The sequence below is a fragment of the Amia ocellicauda genome, chromosome 22, assembly GCF_036373705.1.
Source record: "Amia ocellicauda isolate fAmiCal2 chromosome 22, fAmiCal2.hap1, whole genome shotgun sequence".
Taxonomy (NCBI): domain Eukaryota; kingdom Metazoa; phylum Chordata; class Actinopteri; order Amiiformes; family Amiidae; genus Amia; species Amia ocellicauda.
In genome coordinates this window covers 15,147,802-15,159,693 of record NC_089871.1, presented here as the reverse complement: position 1 = coordinate 15,159,693, position 11,892 = coordinate 15,147,802, and positions in this window count along the sequence as shown.

Here is an 11,892-nt window from a genome sequence, read left to right as displayed (position 1 = left end):
CTGATCAGTAAATTTCAGTTTACACATGAAGAGGCTAGATTCCTTTCTGCGCATTAGCCGTACAGAGCAGGAATGATCAAAATCCAGTTAATAACTTGTTCTTCCGTTTAATTGAGAAACGGCGTCGGCTCGCAATATGTTAAAAAGCGGGCAGCTCAATCAATAACAAAAGGCTGAAAATGGAGCCCTGTTTATTACCTCAGCTGATTTTTTTCTCTCTTCTGTGATGGATTGACTTCTATCACTCACAGCTTCTGTAACTCATTTAACCCGTTAAATGCTTGGTCTGCCTTCCTCACTCTTTGTCCCCTGAGAAGAAAATAAAAAGGGATGGATTATTGGGAACTCTGAAGCCATTTTTCCCCCATGTCTATGAAAGCCTTTCATTACAGTTTCACCATTTAAGGTTTTGATCTGTTGGTCTTTTTTTTTCCCCCAGGATGGGCATTTCATTTTTTATTTTTTATTTTTTACCTACACTTCCCATTGCACAAAAAATAGACCTTTTAGTTCCCATATCTGCATATCTGTATATCTTTTTTGTTCTCTCCCTCCCTCTTTCTCTCCATTTACATGAAGGAGGGTTTATGAAATGGGCCCAAGCTGTTTCCCAACCTTTTCAAGCCTAATTAACACCTACAAAACAACAATTTGTGTTATTTGTGTTAAATAAACTCTGATAGAGCTTGACTTTCAGTGGGGAAAACTAAACCTATACTGATGTACAGATTTGTGTAACAAATACAACATTTGACAGTGGTATGTTTTAATGAGCGTTGGGCAACATTTTGGTTTCTGAACTACAGTGTAGTATCGCATAATGCATTTCTGCATAAAGATTCTTAGTATTATTTAGCGTTTGGGCTAATGAGGTAGTACTAACTAAAGTAAGAACTATTAGCTAATTAGTATTAACTTAAATTCTTTAAGTAAGATTATACAATACAAAAATTAGAACTATTTACCCAATCTAAGTTTTGGCAGGATTACATTAGACAGCATCTTGAGAAAGTTAGGGTTGTTTTCCTACCGACTGAATTTGATTGGGCATCGAATTGTGCAGGCCTTGTTGAAATGTTGGTGTTGGTGTATGTGTATTAAGTAAAAATATGCATATTTAAAAAGAAAATCAATACATTGAAAATCCCAGATATGTTTTATTCTGGGCAAGGGTTAGATTCCCCAGTAAACTGAAGCTTCCATTAAGGTTGGGGTTGATTTTCCCCTGACTTAACTAAACTGTGTGTACATTTGTATGGGCCTTACTTGAAATATTGGCATTCTTTAGTGTTAGGACTAAAAACCTACCGATGTAATACAGTTGTGTATCGCTGCCCGTTCTGCACTGTGGAGTACACCTGTTCTTGTCTGAAGGCACACCGATGTGCACAGAAATAAATGCGAAGAAATAATGATATAAAATCCGGAAGGGTACTTATTACTGGATGGGTGTTTGTTTTTATGATCAAAAATAATTGCTGAAATGGGCTGGTGTGAGAAGGAGATGGAGGTTTTTAAAAACACGGATTGCTAAAGTCTTAGTCTTACATATTTGCAGAGGGATGTGGATACCAGTGACATTCATAAAGCGAGGTGAAAATCAGTATGCTACCCGCGATTTATCAAATAAGTTGGTCCAGATGGCCTCCCTTCCTTTCTGATATAGATTTTTTTTTTTTTTTTTTCCTGTGCTATTTTATTAGAAAATCACATTTGACATTGATTTCAGAAACCGACAAGTACTTCGGACAACTGGAACATTTTTTTTTTTTTTTGAAGGAATCGTTACCAGAGCTTCTGACAGAATACCTATTAACAAAAGTATCCAGTTTTGTTTTTTTTGTGAGCACCAACAATTAAGGTAATACATGGGTGTAATATAGTTTCAAAGTAATGTCCCTTTTGCATTTAGATTATGATCAATCCTGTTCCTCCATTCACCTTCTTTGAAGATCAAGTCTCCAAACGGTATATAGCCAGCAGATAAGTGTCAGAGGGAGACGGAGACCTACTGCATAAACTCATGTAATCTTGCGTATCTACACAGCCGTGTGCCAGACACAGATGACTGTAGATTCCCTGGGAGATTAACAAACAAGGACAGGTAAAAAAATAAAAAAATGACGAGGCTGAAAAATGAATTGAGGACAAACTTGCAAGTGTTTCTCTATAAATGGCTGCGATGTGGAAAATCATTTAGCATGCCCACAGGATTGGATTTAGATTTTTTATTTTTTTTCCTTGCCTAGACAAGCTCTGATCTGTGGGTCAGATACGTTGACACAGTGATAGGCATCTATATTTAAACCTCGCAGGTTATTTTCTGAAGAGTTACACCAGCCAGCTATTAAAATGGCATTTCTGCTGGGGACAAATCCTCAAGAGCTTGAAGTGAAAGCCTGGGGAAGGATTGCAGGAGCGGCACTTTGATTTGAAAGTGAAGGGGAAATAAGAGAGAGACTTGCTTGCCAGTGATGTAAAACATGATTAACCTTATTTTCACACATCTTTTGAGGAAGACACTTGACAATTTTTCTGTGTTATGTCTCTAGATGAAAGTAAAATTTATACTTTTTTTTTTTTGTCAACACTGGCCCGGTGATGTTAATATTTAGCAAGCTTTTCTTTTGGTTTTGAGACCGAGGTTTTACATTGTTTTAGAATGAAAAAGTACTTCTTGAGTTCTGTGGTTTCCTTCCTTGTGTCACCCAGGTTGAGTGGACAGTTCAGCTAATTTTGGAAAACTTGTGTGGTGGCAGGGGAGGGGATTTCTCCATTTTCTTTTCAACCGGATCTTGAAAGAGACTTTCAGGAGGGCTGGAAAACAGAGAGGGACAATTAGTTGTGTCTTTCTTCTTTGAGAAGGACTTCATTGCCGAGGGAGAGGTCACTGAAGTGCAAAATAAAAGTTTTCTTTCTTTAAATGAGACAGTTTCTTTTTTTCCCCCAATGTCTGATAGAGGCATTTTTTGTTTTTGTGTTTTCCCCTTCATTGCTGGGTTATACTCTTCTTAATCATGTTGTTCTGCCCAGAAGATATGTATCAGAATACATTGGCTGCCCCAGGAGAGAAGCTGGTATGAAAATCTACTATGAAGTGGTGACCTTTTCCATCATTAATGTGGCTCACATATTTTGGCATCAGCTGAGAACATGGATTCACAGGTTATAATCTAGGCTATAATCCTCCTTCTGACGTGGCATGCTGTGTTAATACTTTCCGCCCTCCCCGCCGAGTGTTTCTCTTTGTTAACTCTATCCTTTGACCTTCCTGGATGGAGTGCCTCAGTCCTCTGCACTACCCGACTATAATTTGGTCCAATGTGCTTTGTCATCTGTAAAGAAGATGGGTAAAAAAAATCTAATAAATAAACACACAAGAACAGACAGGGGTTTTCTGGTGTGCAGATGCACCTTGAAAAGGAGAGTCATTTGTCTCCCTCTCACTCTCTGTCCTCTCCCTCTCTTTCTCCATATCCCTCTTCGAGGGCAATGGAGTGGAATCGATTGCCTGCCCTCTGTCGCCCACCTCCCCACGTGTGGCTTCTTCCCTTAATGTCTTTAAATGTATTGTAATCTCCCAGAGCAGAAGTTCCCTTCTCCCGCTTAATGAACACGATCCCTTGCATCTCTCTCTCTCTCTGCTGACTTTAGGGAATTCATTTGCAGTCGGGCAGTATCACTGGCAAGGACATAACCACCTCATACCTGCTGTATGACTGCAATGTGGGGAGATTGTTGTGGCAGGCCTGCCTACCTGTGGACCTTTTCTTTTCCCTGTGTCCTATATATTTCAGATGTTTTTTGTCTTCATTCATGTGGTCCAGTTTTGAACACTTTATATAGCTGATGTTTTCTATCTTTGGTCATTTTTTCAAACATGAACAAATCGGGAAATCCAACCACCCTCTGACTCTCCTTCTCCCCTTCTCACTTGCCCTGAAAATCAGAAACTTGTAGGACATGCTTAATGGGAAGAACACGGAACCTTTCTCCCACCACCTCTGGTTAATGTCCTGTGAAATCACCCCTCAATGTATGTCCTTGGTGTTTTGCACACTGTCATTGTATTATCTGGATGGGTTTCATTTGAAATGAAGTCACAATCTCATATTATCAAAGATTCAATGAAATCATGCATTCTTAACAGGAGGGGTGGAACTGCGCACCCTTCCATTGCTGAAATACCATTTAAATTTTACACTGAAATTGTGCTTCAGACTGACCAGAAAATGGCCTGTTGCAGACTCACTTTCTGGTCCATTATCAGCTGGGGCATTATTAATGGATTCTGCACCCTGGACAGATCTCAGAGGACTGAGAAATGCAAGAAAAACACTGCAGTCAATATCCCAAGTCAGACTGTTACTTCAGGTTGCTCATGATAGCCCCACAAACAGGCTTCTTATAATTTCATATGCAACAATTAAGCCTAACGCATCGTTATAACTCTAATGGTATTGACCAGGCTGCTATAAACAGTGTCTGGGGAGCAATCTGAGATTTCCGTGCTGTCTAGACACTACACAAGCTCACTGCTTTCTGTGTTTCGATGTGTGGGGTTCAGAGCTGATTTTTCTTATCAGAATTGGACACCCTGAGCGTGACTTTACAAGTAAGGTGTCATCCCCCACTCCATACGATGCATGGCCCCTCACGGCACATTGGAGGCCGAGCCGGACCTTGGCCGTGACCAGCCTCTGAGGCTGAATGTCGTCACGCCACAAAGGAGAAAAGCAATCTGCGCCGATAGGATCTGTGCAAGTTTTATTGGGACGGGAGGCTTTGCCTTATCGCACTGGCAGATCAGATTTTTACCTCCCTCCTCTCTCCCTGCCTCTCCTCTTCTCTTTCCTCCTGTGATAGGATCTGCTTTTTATCAGCACTGGCTCCCATCTTATCAGGACTCATCGGGCTATTCTTCTCTCTCTATCTCCCATCCCAGAGCCCCCCCCCCCACACAGAACTAAACTCATTTCGGAGTGATTCAAGACAAACAAAGCAATTTAATTAAACAATTTGACCTGCTCTGCACATACACAGAAGCTACAGTCCCAGGGTTTAAACTTGAAAAATGAAGGTCCCCGACTCATGTTGATGGTGGAAAAAGTGCATTTGTATTCAAATATATGTTGACAGCTGTACTGACACTGAAGTAGCTGCCAAATTGACTTGCTATTTTCTTCCTTTTTCATTAGCATTTTGTGTGACTTGGTTAATGTCGGTAAAAGCAAGCTGGTCTCAGCCAGGTCATGTTTCAGTAGGGTTTACTGCCCTTCAAGGGATATTTTGTAATTATATCCGGTTTTATTTATTGTCCTCCTGGTGTTTCCGAGTGACATTAACTGTGTGATATTAATTATACTAAAAAATATTCCATATCCTCCTGATACTACTGATACTGATTTAGAAAGGGTTTGAAAAGGACGTGTGGTGAAATCCTCAAGCAAGCTGAAGCCGGTGCAAAAATCATATACATCTTTTTTGTCCTGACATTCAGCCTTGAGTTTTGATGTCACTTGCATTTTTTTTGTCTTCTTTATTCGCAGGATTAAAATGGGGAAGTGCAATCCAAGCAGAAAAAAAAGCACAAAGGTTCACAGAGAGCAAATATTAAGGCATGGGAGAAGTGAGAAATCATGAGGAAAAAGGAAGACCATAGAAATAAAATTTGCGAAGCGATATTAAGAAAGACAGCACAATCAAGATTTTTTTTTCTTACTGAATCCCCTCTAGCCTCCAGCCGAAGCATGAATCACATTTACAATTCAACAGTATGTAACAATTACTGTGCTTAGAGGGAGGGATCGGAAAGTGTATAAGGAACTGGGAAAAATCTGCCGGGTGATGCACATTTGTGATGCCTATTTAAACACTGCTCATCGGCAAATAGGAGGGTAGACAGAATGAAAGCAAATCCAGAAGGTAAGAGTGACGGAGAGACAGGCAGCAGTGAATTTGCCTCCAGAGGGCTTTCCCCCCACTGCTACTGATTAAATACACTGTCACTATTGATATAGAAACACATTAATAACACCTGTCTGTGACTCAGACCCCATCTCTCCTTTCTCCCCCCTCTCTCTTCCCCTCTCTCTCTCTCTCCCTCTCTGTTTATTGTGCTCCATGATCAAATCTGTCTCTCTCCCTATCACCAGCTGTCTCTCCTATTGGTTCTCTGTCCGTAACTCACTTTCAGGAATGCAAAAGAACATGTTAACCTGATAAAATAAACCAAAAAGGTGGTTAAAGAATCCAATGTGCTTTTTTAAGAGGAGCAAAACAATTAGCTTGGCAGGAAAATCATTGATGCTCGCTGAGGAAATTATTACAATTAAAGGATTTTTTCACCCCCCTTCAGTGAGGCATGCCTTGGGCTTGACTTTTGTAGCTAAATGTGGTTCCTTCTTAAAAAAAAATGGGTGAAACAACAGTTAATTAAAAAAAACAATATACATTTAATATGTAGATAAGTATTGACTGCCCTGAGTCAATACTTCATAGAACCACCTTTGGCAGCAATTACAGCTGTGAGTCTTTTGGGGTAAGTCTTGACCAAGTTTGTACATCTGGATTGTACAATATTCGCCCATTCTTCTTGGCGTTCAAACTCTGTAGAGTTGGATGGGGATCGTTTGTGGACATTAATCTTGGATTGAAGTCCAAATTTTGACTGGGCCACTCTAGGACATTCACGGTCTTGTTTTTAAGACACTCCAGTGTCGCTTTGGCTGTGTGCTCGGGGTCATTATCCTGCTGAAAGTTGAATCTCCATCCCAGTCTTAGGTCTTTTGCAGACTGAAGCAGGTTCTCTTCAAGGATTTGCCTGTGTTTAGCTCCGTCCATTTTGCCCTCTACCCTGACAAGCTTCCCAGTTCCTGCTCATGCAAACCATCCCCATATCACAATGCTGCCATCACCATGTTTCACAGTAATACCCTTTTAGCAAGTTCCATGCAGGATTTTACATGGTCTTTTTCCAGAAATGGCTTCCTTCTTGCCACTCTTCCATACAGGCCAGATTTGTGAAGTACCTGAGCTACTGTTGACACATGGACAGTTACTCCATCTCAGCCATGAGTGCTGTAGGTCTTTCAGAGTTGTCATTGGCCTCTTGGTGGCTTCTCTGACCAATGCCCTTCTTACCTGGCTGCTCAGTTTGGAGGATGACTTGCTCTAAGCAGATTCTGGGTGGTGCCGTATACCTTCCACTTCTTAATGATTGACTTGACGTACTCCAAGACATGTTCAATGCCTTTGACAGCTTTTTATACCTCTCCCTTGATCTGTGCCTTTCCATAACTTTAACCTGGAGTTGTTTTGAAAGCCCCTTGGTCTTCATCTTAGTATCTTTACTTTGAATGCACTACCTAAATGTGGTACCTTTCAGAGACAGGTGTATTTATTTCAAAGTAATGTGAACCACTTTTATTGCACACAGATGGACTCCATTCAACTTATTGCGTGATAGATGAGGGGCTTTTGTGAGCAAGACATAAATACACCAAGATCACCAAGGCGGTAAAAAGATAAATTCAACGGAAAGAGCCAGGAGGCAGCACTGGGAAAACATTTTACAAAATATTGTATTGTGGTGGGCGGGGGATACAGGCACAAATTAATTAACTCCAGTCTGCGTTGTTACCACATGCTTTGGTTATATTTTATTTGAAAAAGTGTTATTTATATGAGTATCTGCTTCGCCTGGTTATTGTTTCACATGATGTTTTCCAAGTTTTATGTACATACTCACATTTGCACCAAAATTTATGAAGCCCTTAGCCATTTACCTATTCTCGACATATCTATGTGTGCCAAGCTCTTATCAGTAGGTAGTAAATGATGTACATATTTATTTATATAATTGCATGGCTGATTGTTCTTGACTGAATTCTTTTTTTATTTTGAAAAGAAAGAAACGAGATCGAATCAGTCTGTAATATCCTGGTGAGCGGAGGGAGAAGGGATGGTGATTGTGTTCATGGAACAGAGGGAGAAATACGCAAAAGACTGCTACTGTCTGAAACCCAGATAGGCCATCAGAGCACAGATAAGACAACTACATCAGGCCAGTAATGGAGCAATAGCACCAGCCAGGGCAGAAGCTTATACAGATGTCATGTAGCTCACTGGGAATCAATATCCATAATTCCATATTGTCAAGCAACAACAATATTGTGATTACTGACCAGTACTCTGATATGTTACTGTTGGTGCTTATACAGAAACTAATTCAAACCCTGCCTTGGCCTAACCACAACTCATCCTGGCTTTTCTTCCGCATGCACCATTGCATCACTAAACTTCTGAAATATGGTCCTGATTTCTTTTTCGTTTGCTGATATTTTTAGAAAAAAAAAGAAGAAGAAGGAAAATCCCTGAATGTAGTCAACCAAAGCCTGTCAAATGATTGATAATTAATAAGATGACCTTTCTGGAAGTAATAAGGTTCATTCTTGCGTTCAGTTTAATTTGCGGTACTGCATATTCTCCCACTCAGTCTCAAAGTCCATTTTAATGGGTTTAGGAATGTAATTTTGATGGAACCCCGACTCAGCTCCCCAATGATTGCTAAAGGGAGGTTATTTGGAGAAAGGAAGGCCCAGGAAGACTTGTTCCTGAACCTGAATGAAGCCCTGTTTTCAGGTGGATCTGACACCAAAGAGCAGAGAAAAAGGTGAGCGAGAGAGTAATTGGGGCCTGCATTCAGACCCTCACAGACCAGAGGATGTACTTAACCTGAGCTTCCTTAGAGTGGCCTGAAGTGGCCCATCTCCCAGCCTGTTCTCTACAGATGTCTAAAGCACAACGAGGTTGGCAGGGTACAATCTCTATTAGCAGGAAAGGCAGTCTGCCAATAGGAACACTGTACACACTATTCTGTACACAGCAGGGATTGTTTTTGGGCAGGACAGTGAGATCCTTCTATGCACTTTGGATGTCATATATTTTGACAGTGGACTGAGAGTGCTTTTCAGAACTTTCTAATCCAGAGCAAGATTTGCTTTCCATTTGCTACAAGTGTTTGTAAACGTCTTTTGGGCAAAGGGGTACATTTGGTAACGTATGAGGCGAGTGCGCAAAAGAAATGTATTTGCACACTTAAACACAGTTATTACATTTTTGCCGTGGCTTAATCTGGACACTAATTGTATGGTTGGAAGCTACCAATAAACATATAGATGTTTTGGAATTTGAAATGAATGATAATTGAATGCAATCAGTATCATAAATCTGCTGATTTATCCTGGCAAGTTGTCTTCGCATCAGCCTCGACATTTTAATGAAGCACGATGGCTGGATGTGTGCGCATCTGTCCGAAGTATTTGCAGCTGGATAATGAATTATGCCAGGTGTCGGGCAAAACACTGTCCCTGGCATTTAGTTTCACCTGGCAGTATTAAAGCATTAAAGGTGACAAATTTCCCCAACGCAATTGTGTCGCTTTTTTTAAATGGCAAGTGTGTGTAGTAATTTGCACAACCATATTGATTTGATATCTCTGTTTCTGAAGACTGGAGAACGGTGTGCCGCTCATTAGTGGTACTACTATAGCAGAACAGAAAGCGCCACTTTTTTAATGGAGAGAAGACTTGGCAAGGATAGTATATGGCACTCTAGGTGCCAAGCGCTGTCTCCAGCACAAATGTGTTGTTGCAAATTACAACAGAAGTAATAACGCGCCATATGCTGTATACCCATGTTCAGTTATAGTACACTTGTTTTACATTCTTTGTTTTTGATTATCAGAGCACTTTTTTCCACTAAATATGATATTTCCATAATTAACCTTATTAATAATGCAAAGCTATTGAAATTATTCACTTTGGTGCCGATGGGAGTCATATAATGCACAAAACAATTAATTCGCATGCACACTGACTACACAATTGTGTAAACTCCATGCAGTTTTCCTCTGGTGTCCCTAATTGGCCCTATATAACCTTCTATTCTAACATTTCTAAAATATTTGTTGGCGTAAAATGTCACTATACAATTTTGTAATTTCTACAAGACGCTCTACAGTGATAAAAACACTTGAATGTAACAGCCAAAATTTAGGTTCAAGTTATTTCCGTTATAAATCGTGTCTTGGAAGGAAACACCACTTTGAAGCCCCGGAATGTGGTACGCAATAGGTTTTACAAATAAGTAGGAGATTTAAAAGGCATGAAGCAATAACGTGTTCATTAATTAACTGGTTAATTGATTAATGAATTAAGACGTTATTGCGCCGAGCAGCGCGCAACACCAAAGTCGTTCCTCTAATGCACCATCCCCACAAACACTGATATTGTAGCCGACAATCAGAAAAACGCCAGGGCCCAATTTCACTGCTGTTATTGACTAATACAATTGCCATTTAAATGAATTATTTTCCCGCTATGTTCCCGATTAAAAAGGTAAAAGAAAAAAAGGAAGAACAAGACGTTGCGCCGCGTTCCCGTATTATCCATGTACACTTATATTGCCCTCTTATTATCTGCTTGACAGACATAAATTCTTGTTAATTATCTGTTAATGCGTGAAAATGAGATGTTAGTACTTATGCACTGCTATTACTCTCTAATTGTGCTCCTTCGGCTATACTGGAACTGCCGGTTACCTCCTTGTTATTCTTAACTAAACTGCTCAATTCCCTCTTCCTCTGGATTGGCACGTTTCTTATATCCCCAACAAGATGTGTTTCTCGGTGTCTTGCTGTTCAGGACTATTTTCGGTGAACACAGCACGATGTTAACCTTATTCAATGCGACCAACCACAGTATAACCTGCTCAAGAGGGCTTGGAGATCAAACACAGAAGAAGACAAAAGCTATAGCGTTTGATCTTAATTCATATGCAATACTAGTTGGGGTTCAATAACCCATATTGTGGCAGGCACTTTACATAAAAACTGCATTTATGATGATGATGTATATCCTTGTTTTTTTGTATCTGTTTATTTGGGGCTTTCCCTCTTATTATTCTCGACACGTTTGTACACTGCCCATATGCTGTAGTAGCCTATGCCCATCCCAAGATCACCGCAATCTGGCGCCAGTGTATACAGGCGCAGTCTTTCTTTCTTGCTTGCTTTCTTTCTTTTTTTTTTCTCCTTTTTTCTTTTTCTCTGCAGTTATAAATAGTCTGGTTGCCTGGTCACGATCCCCAAACTCATTGGATAACCGGAGCCTTGGCGCTGCGGAGAGATGCCGTCAGGGAAACCCCCCCGCTGCTCCTCCGGGAGGCGAGAGCTAAAAATAGAGCCGGAATCCCCGCATCAACAGCGCTGACTGGCAGCACAAGGTCACGCTGTCTTCTGCCGTTTGTGTGTGTGTGGGTTTTTTTTACACCACCACCTCCTCCCTTTCTCTCTTGCATGTCGAATTCAAAGTCACTTGCAGCAGCCTTTTATTAGCAAATCCATGCATTTATAACAGTCCATGTACACATAGGCGCATGCAAGTGTTCGTGGCCATTTGTGTTTGAGTTTAGGTGTGCTGTTCTACATTTGATCGAGCACACAGCTGTGATATAAAACCTCTCTGCATTGCGTTGACTGTATAAATACGTAACACTACTTGTGGTCAAAATTCTGCGTGGAAATTGACCTTTTCTTTCTTTTTTATGCGTTTCGCTTTTGCTCTGGTTTGTAAACACTCCCAGTATTCCTCATTTCACAGTCCAGTTGCTCTACATACAACTCCTATTTCTCCAGGGGTGGCTTAATGAGTGAGCATAATCGGTTTGCAGCACAATCTGCGAATCAAACGTGAATGAATAATAGAGAGAGGAAGAACAGGGCCCTGTGCAAACAAACGACCCCGGCGTCGTACGATAAAGGTTTGACGGGATTCAGTCGCTATTCCCCCCGGGTTTTAAGTGTACAAATCAACAATTTGTATACACCAA